The sequence below is a fragment of the Lagopus leucura genome, unplaced genomic scaffold (genome assembly GCF_019238085.1).
Source record: "Lagopus leucura isolate 7727_CA_CO unplaced genomic scaffold, USGS_WTPT01 Super-Scaffold_100001, whole genome shotgun sequence".
In the NCBI taxonomy this organism is placed as follows: Eukaryota; Metazoa; Chordata; class Aves; order Galliformes; family Phasianidae; genus Lagopus; species Lagopus leucura.
In genome coordinates this window covers 36,656,601-36,668,964 of record NW_024962262.1, presented here as the reverse complement: position 1 = coordinate 36,668,964, position 12,364 = coordinate 36,656,601, and the positions used below count along the sequence as shown (strand labels likewise).

General features: G+C 39.8%; 1 protein-coding gene across 3 annotated transcripts in view; it reads left to right on the top strand.

The window, feature by feature from the left end:
• The window catches only part of GGACT (gamma-glutamylamine cyclotransferase), a 30,111-nt gene that overhangs the window by 5,906 nt on the left and 11,841 nt on the right, over positions 1-12,364 (top strand). Inside the window, exon 1 of one of the 3 annotated variants that reach the window (XM_042866366.1) lies at positions 4,165-4,237. The exons of the other annotated variants lie outside the window; for them this stretch is intronic. The gene's annotated coding sequence lies outside the window, so the exon portion shown is untranslated. Of the gene's footprint in view, positions 1-4,164; positions 4,238-12,364 lie in introns of those variants that run through there. 3 annotated transcript variants of the gene reach the window in all.

Genomic DNA, 12,364 nt, shown 5'->3' with positions numbered 1-12,364 from the left:
CAGTATGCGATTGTAGTAATCTCTTATCCACAATGAGATATTAATTTATTTGGCTCTTAGATTTCAAGATAGGGTCCGAAAAAAAAAAAAAAAGAAAAAAAAAAAGAATTTGATTCTATCCACTCTGATCACTCTGATTTCTGTCGTAGGAGTTTTGTTGTTGCGAGATCTCAGAAATGTGTGGATTTCTCTAGAAATCAAAAGTAACAGGTTATATTATTTCCCATCAGGAGAAATACATCCCACATATGTAGTACAAGGGCTGAAAGCTAGAAAGAAAATAGAAATAAACCAATTTTCTTCAAAACATTGCTGAGAAAAATAATACTGGAAGTGAGACTGTAAGTAGTGAGTGAGAAATAAGAGACTTGTTTTCTTATGTTGGAAGAATGGTGACTGTAGTTGCTTTGAGTGGCATTTAGATGTGCTGACAAGCAAGAGGTTGACGTTAGCTATGATAAGAGTATAAGGCTGTGGCAGTTCATTATGTAATAACTTCTCTTAGAAGAAATTATGGAATTATGGATTGTTTTAATGTATAAGGAAATGGTAGATAGGCCAAAGTAAATAGAGGGCTCCAGTCCCAGCTGTAATCCTAACTGCTTTTTAATTCTTGAAATTAACTCTTATATAACTCTTTTAAGTCTTTAACTGTTTTCTTTTTAAAACTAATTTAACTAGCTGCATTACCTGCAATTTGCTCTGGGAGCTATAATAAAACATTTTGGATTCTGGTAGCACATAGTATGTGCTTTGAGCTTGCTGGGAAGTATTTAAGGCTGTTTTAATTGTTGATTTAGCATCTCTGTTGTGATTCCTAAAGTAGAACTTACAAAATCAATTGGCAGTGCAGGAAAGCAAATTTTCAGGTTCAAGTGGTTTGCAAATCCAAAAGTGTGACCAGAAGATGTTGACCAATAAAATAAGTGGTTCTCTCAACATCTTCACAGCTTGCTGGTGAAGGGATATTTATTTTAAGGGATATTGATTCCTTCATTAGGACCTCAATAATTTTTGCTTTTAAAGCACAGTGTCATTGCTTTCTACTCCGCAATCCATCTCTGTGCTGCTAAGCACTGGCCTTCTCTTTTACCTTTTATATAACTCATACCTCTTTTTTGTGATGACATTCTTTTGGCCTCCAGCTTTTGCTGATATTCCTGTTCCAAAGGTCTTATGGGGTTATACTCTGGCAATATGGTGAATGAGTGTCAGAATCTGCTCCCTTGTTTAGATTTATCCAACTCATCTGCGACGCGAAAGAGGTTTTCTATAGCAAGGCACCGTGATCTTGTCAGTGTTACAGCCTGAAGAAACTGGAAATTCCATGACATGAAACGGTTATGGGAAAGGAAGAGCGATGTAAGAAGCCTGGAGAAAGGGATATACAGTGTAAGCACTCATAGTAATAACCTGAAATGAAAATTACTGTGTTGGTGCCTTTTTGTTGTTATTTCTTTGTTTGTTTTGTTTTAGTCATTGTGATCAGATTTGTTTTGGTAATAGGATTTGAGAATATGTGAGAGGGAAAATTGAAGGCAATTTTAACCAATAGCAGTTGGGTAGGGCAGAACTTCAGGTAAGATGGGGACCATGAAAAGCATGGACAAGATGGGGAGCATGAAACAACAAGGTGAAACAACAACGACAAAAAAACTTGCCATGGTTTTTGGCTGATAGGTGGATAGTCTTGAATTTCAAAGTAGTAGTACTTATTGTGGGGAAAGAAACAGCAACCTGGATCTGCAGGTGTTAGTTTACAGCTGGCTGAACACGAGCTAGCTGTGTGCACAAGTGGCCAAGAAGGCCAATAGCATCCTGGCTTGTATCAGCAATCCTGTAGCCAGCAGGAACAGGGAGGTGGTCATCCCTCTGTACTCAGCACTAACAAGGCTGCACCTCAAGTTCAGTTTTGGGCCTCTCACTAGAAGAAAGACTTTGAGCATGTCCAGAGAAGGGTCTGGAGCACAAGTCTTATGGGGAGCAGCTGAGGGAGCTGGGATTGTTTAGTCTGGAGAAGAGGAGGCTCAGGGGAGACCTTATCTCTCACAACTTGAAGGTAGAGAGAGTTGAGATTGACCTCTTCTCCCAGGTGATTAGTGGTAGGACACGAGGGAATGGCTTTAAGTTGTATCACAGGAGGTTCACACTGGGTATTAGGAAAAATTTCTTCTCAGAAAGTGTTCAGATTTTAAAGAGAGGTGGTGGAGTCACTGTCCCTGGAGGTTTTCAAGAGAAGAGAAGGTGTGGCACTGTGGGATGTGGATAGTGGGCATGGTGGAGATGGGTTGATGGTATGACTGGATGATCTTAGTGGTCTTTTTGAAACTTAGTGATTCTATGAACCCTACAAAGAGTTGGAAAAGGGAAGTATGAGAAGAGAGTTCCACCTAGAGACTACAAGGTGGGAAATAGAACATTGCAGTGAGCTTGGCATTCAGATACATTCAGGAGTATCAACTGCTGTTGATTTTCTTCAAGGTAATATTTACAACTAAATTTAGACTTCTTGTAGAATGAGTAAGTGAGAATCCAATCTCAGCGTTGCATAATATTTCCACTAACAGGGGATGCAGTGTGGCAACATACAGCACGTAGGTGAAGTGTGGCAACATGTACTTTGAAGCAGTGCTTTAAAACTGCATTACCTTACACGACCCTGTTGTCTACAGGACTGTTTCATGTTGTGTTACATGTGATATGTGGTGGTACTATTATGTTTGGATGTGGAAACAGCAGAATAACTTAATTAAGAATTGATAGGATTGAATAGAGCTTAGCCTGCACTGTATGAGAGATTACACAAATAAGGGAAATGTTTTGACATAATTTATGGAGCAGAGCCCCAGGCTTAATTTTGGCTTAGCTGAAAATTATAAAGGGAATAAATCCCAGCAGGGTGTTTATCATAACATGCACATGTTTCCCACATCGGACCACTAACCTGCTCCAAGGTTGCACTGCTTACTGTAATGTAATTCCAATACTCCAGCAGCAATGAGAACTTTCCGCATGTGAATCCAGCCACTGGCCAGATCTTTCTGAAACTCATTTCAGATACGAAAAATAACATAAAGTTAGATGCTTATAAACTTTGTCTGGTTGGGAGTGTCTTTGGGGGAGGTGACATAAAGGGCTCAAAAACAAAAGAATCTTTCTGACTTCTGTGGACTGCAGATCTTCTTTAGTCATTGCCTCTAACAGGAGTGAAATTCAGGAGAGGCTGAGCATAAAGGAAAGGCAACTTTTAAATTGATCGTACAGATTAAATTATATTCTAAGTTGGCATTTTCATCTGATTAAACTCTCCTTAGGCAATGGGCTGTATTTTGTGCTTGTAGTTCCTGATATAATGAATTTCTTAGTCATGTGATTATTTATATCTAGGTGAACCTTTAAGAGACCTGCTTAAAGAATCAAACATCAATCATCTTGGAGAAGACAAACAGGTGCAATAAAAAGAGAGAAAAAAGGTTTTTTGGTGTCCTTCCATTTTCCTAGTATGAGGCTTCATAATGAGATACCCTGTCTGGCTGTTTTTTCCTCTCATTTTTATTCCTATTTATATTTACCTTTACTTATCTTCCTGAAATATCAAGAAATTTAGGTCAAAATATATCCAAATCCATCTGCTCATTTAGTCTGTTCTTTTACTGCTAGTAGATTAGATTTTTTAATTAACTGTGCTTAAGGCAATTTGCTATGTTAATGGGTGGCACCAAGCATCTTTAACTTTGTATGTGATTCATTTTTGCAGTGAGGTCATTTTTCTAATTCCTACATATTCAAAAAATGATTTGATCTCTGTTCTTTGTCCAGTTGTAGACTATGTGTCTTACATGTGACTTCCATTTCAGTGATGCTGTATGTGAAAACCCAATTAGGATCTGTAATTCAGTTTGGAATTTTGTTAATGATTATCACAGAAGCACGGAAAATATTTTAGTTACGCATTCACATAAGAGCTTCGCTTACCATCCTTGTGAAGTGTGTCAAGATTTAGAGCATAAAGTTTCTGGCCTTTCAATTCTATGTTCTTCAGGTCTATTTAATTTCATTTTAATGTTGTGAGTGCACGTGTGGTCGACCTTCAGAGTTGTTGCAACCAAACTGTAAACAGAGTTGAGCGGAGTGGTGCAGAAGCCACGTGACCTGATAGGTATGGTTCTGGGGGAGAGGAGCAGGTAATACTTATTCCCTTTAGGACAATTTGCCTTTCATGACTCTGCCAGATCAGGTAATGTGGTCTTTCTTTTGGCTAATATTTGAGGTTGTGTATGGGATGGGGGATTGTTTCTCTGACATTCCTCCCCATCCCCCACCCCCCTTCAGATCTCTACAGTAGCCTACTGAAGCCCAACTGAATTTTATCATCTGACTTTTTACTTCAGGTAGTTGAGGTGCTTTAGGAGTGTTTTTAGGAAAAAAACGTTAGTAAACGTTGTCAGTGACAATGGAACAGGCAGGCTGCTAAGAGGGAAGATCATTCAACTTCCCAATAATTTTGAGATCCGTAAAAAAAATAACTGCATGCACAAAATTACTGTTTGCTTCAGCAGCTCTTGTTGGATCTGACCTTATTATTTCTATGCTGTGAGCAGAGCTGCTGCTGCTGAAACTTGTGTAGCATATCATCTGAGCTACCACAGTCTAATCGATGACTTGATTTTCTTTCTAAGAGATGTGTGTCAGCTTACCTTTTTTATTATTATTTCCCCAGAGACTTGTGGCATGACTCTGGATCACATCTGTGCCCATCTGTGACAATTTACCTGTGAATCTCTAATAACTTAACTCCAATCACATATGCAGGAAACAGTACATGGAAAAAATGTGTGTGCAAAATTTTTCTGTGTGTCTAGAGCACTCATGGTGTGTCTTGTCTACAGTTACCCCACTGACAGCTTGGAGGAAACCTGTGTGAGGCTATAGATTTCCAGTTAATTACTCCAATTAATCTGTATCAGTGATTTATCTTACCAGCTTGCTATCAATAGAGCAAATACAACATATGCCTGTAAGCAAAATATGGTTTATATTTTTAAAATCTCTAATAGCAATTATTTTAGATCTTCTTATGGCTAAATTATGTCATGTCTATGATCTGAAAACAGTAGTATCTAACAAGTAAAATAGACAAAATTAAGACTTGTCTTTTTAGGTTCAGGTTTGTAGCTGCTTTTATGTTCTGTATGGGAAGTAGGGTGACAGTCTTGCAGACTCTTAAGTGCAAAAGTCTCTGCTGCTTTCTACTTGAGGAGCCAAAGCTTCCAGTGGGGAATGGTAATAGTGAATTGCCAGGCTATTCTTGAGGCTGTGGTGGTGGAGTCCTGGGTCACTCTCTTACTTTGCCTTCTTTCAGTGCTTCTATCAGCCAAAGATGTACTGCTGGCCTGGCACTGCTCTGCCTTTCAACCGGGCATACCTTATGTCTGTCAGATGTGCACATGTTCCAACCAACACCAGCTTCAGGACTAAGAACAGTCTTTCTAGAAAAGTTTGATTCATGCCCCCCTCTCCTTGGAAGACTCTAACCCATGTCTCCTAGGAACATGCGATCTTGTTGCAGCTTGTCCTTTTGAAGCTGCAAAAGCAGGACTTGGTTGGTCCAAGAATATTAGATGTAGAAATTTGGGATTACATCTCTGAGTATAGTTGGCAGGTACTGTGTGGAATAGGAATGGGCAGGAATCCAACATTTTGTTCTCTCTTTTCAGGCTTATTGCTATTTGGAAGAAAAAAATCCGAAATCAAGTAATTGCACAGTGACTGTAAACAGGCCTATAAACCTACTTATAAACAGATTCAGAGCAGGATCTAGAAGTCTCTTCTCGTGGTGTTGGTAGAAGGGATCCAATGACTGAACTGCAGAATCAACTGCTTGCAGTCTTAATAAATCCTGCACTGCTTTCTATGCAGAGCATATGAATTAACCTGCTGTTTGTTCCTCTGTTTTTGAAGGAGAGCTAAGAGACTACCTAATCCAATTCCTTGGCGAAACACAAACCTAGAAGTAGTACTGTTATTTCTAATAGAGATTTGACTAACCCGCTGCTTAGTATTGCTTACAGTGGAGAATTCCCAGCCCTCTGAGATGTTCTAGGCTCTTCTGAGGCACTGTGCTTACCAGTGGATAAAGCAGTCTTTCCTAAGGTCTGTATTTGGAATTTAAGATCATTGGGTCTTCTGTAAAAGTAGATGTGGTTTGAAGCTTCCTGCTGCTTCTTTGTTTAATTAGTGTGTTTTTGTATAATTACAGGCATGACCTATTTTCTCTAAAATAAATGATCACAGTAGAGTCTTACCTCCCCATGTTTTCTTGGCCTGTGATTACTCTCCATTCTGTCTAATTGATCACATTTTGGAAGTGTGGTGCTCAAAGCTGCACGTAGTATTCTATTTGTGACCAGATCAGAGTTGGAGATTATATTCATGTGTCTTACTAATGATACACTTGTTTGTACATAAACATTGGGATATTTTTTCCAAGAGTACCACGTTGTTGACTCATGCTGAGTTCATGATTATTATAACTGCCAAATCTATTTCTACAGAGCTTCTGTTAAGCTTATCTTTCCCCAGATTTTGTTTATGCAGTTGAGTATTCCTGACTAATCTTGGAACTCAGCGCTGACCTTAGTTGAATTGCTGCTGCAGAGCAGCAACTCTGCAGAGACTTGCAGGGCAAAAACTTAGTTTTGTGCGCAGCCTTTTGCATTGTGGTCTTACCTGCATCTTTCAGATGAGTCAGTATTTTCATTGCCAGTATTTCTCTGCTGGGTGAATGAATGTACCAAATTTTATGCATATTTCTAACCATTTTTTTAATCTAAGTACCAACAGTTTGTGTTAAATCATGTTTGTTTGTTTGTTTTTTCTGGCTTGCTTATGAGAATATCTTGAATAACAGTATCAAAAAAAAGCTTCCTTTAGGTAAAGATCATTGTTTTTTAGCACCCAAGCATCCTACCACCTGATGAGGGAGGAAACTAGTTCTGTGTCCACTCTGCATATTTCTTTTTATTACTGGACAGTGTACGTCCCTTTTTTTCTTCCATAAGAATTGATATTTTTAATATTTTTTTTTTGTAAGAACTTCTTTATTGTGAGAGTGACAGAGCAGTTGTACCAGGCTGCCCAGGGAGTTTGTGGAATCTGCTCTGGAAATATTCAAGACCTGCCTAGACAGTTCTCTGTGCCATCTACTGTAGGAAACTTGCTTAGCAGGGAGGTTGGAGTAGATGACCTACAGGGGTCCTTTCCAAACCCTCCGATTCTGTGGTTCTCGAATTACTGATGGAAAAAGTGAGTGGATCCATACAAATGCTGTCTTGGCAGCCTTTTCCCAATCATCCAGGCAGTTCGCTCTGCTCAGCCTCTCCCACTGAGTGCAGGTCAGAGAGGAGATGTCTAGAACTGCTCAGAGGAGTAGCCAGACAAACCTTTCTGATCTATGTATTGCTTCAGCAGCTGTACTTCTGTTCTTGTCAAGTTGAAGTACATGCTTCTTAAGATGACCACAGAATGTTTGCAAGTTTGGGAGAAAAGGGTTCTTGAAGACCTGTGTTTTAATTGTTAATTTTCATTATTGTTATTATTTTGCTCTTTCCAAAAGAGATGAGGGGCCAGGGAGTTCTGAAACAGTTGACACTGGTTTGTGCTACAGGCAGCTTTGTCTTTTTTTTTCTCTCCCCTTTTAGGTGATGTGGTTTTGTGGAATCAAAAAGCTGGCCAGCACAAATAATTTGAGAGGTAGTAAACGCCTTGCTGGAGCATAGGGGTCTCCACCAAACACTGTTCACCTGGAAATTATTCTGCTGACCGTGTTAGCCTTTCTGTTCTAGCTTTAAAATCCACGGTGGCTGTACTAAAAACTGAATGCCCACATCCATAGAAGCCCCTGTATCTCACTGAAAAAACAAAGAAAGGCAATACAGCTTTTGGAAAGTTTTCTTTAGGAAACTCATAATTAGTGGAAGTGTACATTTTAATTTTTTTTTACCAAGTGAATTAAAAAACTCTTGACCACATCTTCTTCTGTATTATTTCAGTTTTCTGGTAAATTATTTTCTTCTGAAATCAAGATCTTCTGACAGCAGTACAGTATTTTCAGTTTTCCATGTATAAGATGCTTATGACTCTTCTGAAATTCAGGATTCCTTCAGTAATGCATTTGAAAAGCTATAATTTAAGAAACTTAGCACAACTTAGATAATATGTCAGTTGATCTAAATGTCTGCCAAAAGTTTGGATTTTTTGAAAACCAGTTTGGATTTTGAAATAAGCATCAAAAGCTGAAAAAGCTTTCATTCCCTTATGCCCATTATCTTAAAGTAAAAAAAATATATGCTTTCACATTAAAGTAGTGAAGTACAGTGTTACTCGTTGTGACTGTCTTGGCATTTACCATTACATTTAACTGTTTTCTTGTTAGAGTGGAAGGAAGGAAGGACCAAAGTATATTTAATCTCTGATATTTGATTTTTTTTATTTAATGTCTTAGAGATCCAGGTAGCTACAAACAAAAACACTCCCGTCACTGTCCGTTCTTAATGAAACCATCATAATGATTATTAATGCAGCTGTCCTAAACTAGACAGAAAAGTAATGGTTTGCTAGTACAAAAATGAAATTGCATTCAGCTGAATTGTGACGTAGAAATTGTTAGCAGTTAATGCTTTTTTGCAAATTAAGCTTGCTCAAAATTCGGAGACACAGAATGATTTTTTTGCTTCGCTTCAGGTTGTCTTTAACCTTGAGTAAAGGATGAAGGTTTTTAGACAACTTTGTTTCATTTTTAAAATAGCCTGCTATGATCAGTTAACAAACAATGTGTCACTTAACCACTAAATCCATCTGTGTCCATCATTTCCCATAGTTTTCTATGGTTCCGCTTTATTTGATACTACTGCCCTAAAATCATAGCACACACAACTGCAGAGCATCTTACATACAAATATACAGCGTTATTCTGCTGACACCAGGTGTTGAAAGTAAAAAATGTAATGCATTATGTATTCAGAAGCACGCTTTTGTTAGCTGAGAGTTATCTGGAAGTAAATGGTAAGCGAGTGAAAGTTTGACATTTCACAGTACTTCAAGTGATCTGTTTTTAAAATAGATGTTCACATGTTGAAAATCAGAAGTGATCTATTCATTAGCCATTTTTTCAAGCCATATCAAACAAGACAACATTAAATTCTTGTATGGTTTCTCTCCTTCCTATGCCTTTATTAGTACAGCTAGTATAACTTGATGATTAGATTTTTTTTTTTTTTAATTAGCATCAATACGTGATTATTTGCTTAACACAGAAGTAAAATTGATTGAGATTTCCAAATGTTCCTACATGCTTGCTGCCAACTCAAGGACAAATCGTGTGCAGGATAGTAACATGTTTGTGTACTTAGGTATTGGAAGCTGCTATAGATTGCTATACTGAATGATGTTCAGGCAGGGGGATAGAATTGATTCATTCAGTTTGTTCAAGAACTGATTTCTTCAAGAACTGTAAATACAACACTTCACCATCAAGTTGATCTGAACAACTCTTTAATAATATTAAGTTCTTTACAGAGAGAGTGGTGAGGTGCTGGAACAGGCTGCCCAGAGAGGTTGTGGATGCCCCGTCCCTGGAGGTGTTCAAGGCCAGGTTGGATGGGGCCCTGGGCAGCCTGGTCTAGTATTAAATGTGGAGGTTGGTGGCCCTGCATGTGGCAGGGGGATTGGAGATTCATGATCCTTGAGATCCCTTCCAACCCTGGCCATTCTGTGATTCTGTAATATTTTGTATACAATCACAGAATGGCCTGTGTTGAAAAGGACAATGATCATCCAATTTCAAGCCCCCTGTTACGTGCAGGGTCTCCAGCCAACAGGCCAGGCTGCCCAGAGCCACATCCAGCCTGGCCTCGAATGCCTCCAGGGGTGATGCATTCACAGCTTCCTTGGGCAACCTGTTCCAGTGCATCCCAAACTCATTTAAGATCAGCCATGAAAACAGAGTGCTTACCTTTCTCCAGATAACCACAACCTTCCATAACACAGGGATGGAAGCTCTACCTTAAGATTCCCAGTCATTCCTCCCACTCGTTATATTTCAACTGTATTTTCAACACTTCAGAGATAGTGTTTATGTTTAAAATTATCTGTTAATTATATCTGAAGTTCAAATATATGGTTATTGGTTAACCTGTAAAATCAGCTTTCCATTGTGAAATGTATTAGATGTGACAGTGCAGGAGTGTTCACCCAGAACCACCTCTTGAAACTCCCAGCCCACAGTTGCTTAGTCTGCTACTTAGACCTTCTAGGTCAAGATCTTGTGGTGCAAGCAGTCAGTTTTTAAAACATGATGCTGACTTCACAGAATCACAGAATTGTAGGGGTTGGAAGGGAGCTCCAGAGATCATCGAATCCAACCCCCCTGCCAAAGCAGGTTCCCTACACCAGGTCGCACAAGTAGGTGTCCAGGTGGGTTCTGAATATCTCCAGAGAAGGAGACTCCACAATCTCCCTGGGCAGCCTGTTCCAGTGCTCCGTCACCCTCACTGTAAAGAAGTTCTTGCGCACATTTGTGAGACTTCTTGATAGTATTTAGCAGAGACTCATCCGTTCTTGTCACAGTCTAAAAATAAATAGTAAATGGTGGCTGTAAATTTACTTTAAGTTAGGGGTAAAGTTGCTAACCAGAAGAAACAGTTGTTTTTTCTTATTTGTGCTTTGGAGTAGGAGTGTGTTGACACCCATTCCCTGTTAGCTTATCATAGTAAGTATTTGTCTGTTTACTTGAGAATTATCTAAGCTTTTTTACTTAAAAAAAGAATCTTAAGTGTTACCTGCAAGTCCCGAAACAGCATCATGCTTATCTTTGCCATTTTTGTGTGTCATGTGATTGTATACAAAAAGACTGAGCAAACTCAGTGGTGGCACAGGAGATGGATGAGTTATCCCCTAAGTTAGTATGACCACCTCCACAGCCTTATTTTCATCCTTGCTGATGTCATTTAGAGTTCAAGACTCAGTTGCAATTCAACAATTTCTTTTTAAACATTGGCAACGTTGAGTTAACGTGTGTCCAGGTACCCAGGAAAACCAACTCTATCTTGGGGCGCATCAAGCATGGCCTTGCTATAGCTGGTTGAGGAAAGTGAATGTCCTGCTCTACTCAGCTCTGGTGTGGCCTCACCCCAAGTACTTTGTGCAGTTTGGGGTCCAGCAATACAAAATGACATAAAACTAGAGAAGACTGAGGGGAGGCCTCATTGCAAAGACCTCACTGCAACTTACAGTTTCCTCACAAGGGGGAGCGGAGGAGCAGTGCTGATACCTTCTCTTTGGTGACAGGAGGGAATGGCACGAAGCTGCATAAGGGGAGGGTCGGGCTGGAAATCCTGAGAAGGCTCTTCACCAGAGGGTGGTCACGCAATGGAGCTGGTTCCCCAGGGCAGTGGTCATGGCACCAAGCTTGCTGGAGTTCAAGAAATGTGAGGACAGCATTCTCAGACATGCAGTCTGATTTTTCAGTTGTTCTTTGTGGAGCAAAGAGTTGGACTCAATGATCCACATGGGTCTCTTCCAGCTCAGGTTTTTTTATGATTCCATGGATAGCTTTCATTTGCTTTTTCCTTTATGGAGTGGCTACTGCAGCGTTTGATCTGGATGTAACATGCCTTTGGCCCTATGGCCCTGACTTTGTATTGTCCTGTTGTACACCAATTCATTTTAGCCCTTGGACTGCCCAGTCTCATGAAGTGGGTCAGAAAACCTGTTCCTTGGACCGGAACAGGGAATGAGTAAACAAGCAATATCTTTCACGGCTCAGATAATCTAAGAAAAGTTGTTACACTTTTTGCCTTACTGAGATGAGTGTCTGATGGAAAAGAGTGGATGAATGGCAGATGTTAAGACCTCGGGAAAAGCACTTAAGAAATTTGTTCAATTTTGTTTTCCTTTTATGAACAAAGAAAATTATCAGAGCCAAGTTTATTTGTGTTGAAACTATACACTATCAGTGATCACCTTCAGTTGGGATCTGCTCCAGTCAAAAACTGGCTACATCTTAAGACCTTTGCCTGTGGCATTCAGCACTTGTTCCAGCCTTGTCTGCTTCCTTCCCCAGTATGAAATTGAATCACATAGAACACAAGGTTGGAAGGGACCTACAAGAGCATCTAGTCCAACCATCCTCCCATTACCCTTGCTACCACAAGCACTAAACCACATCTCGCAGCTCCTCATCCAGGCGCCTCTTGAACACTGCCAGGGACGGCGACTCCACCACCTCCCTGGGCAGCCATTGCAGTGCCTGACCACTCTCTGAGAGAAAAAGTTCTTCCTTATGTCCAACCTAAACCTCCTCTGG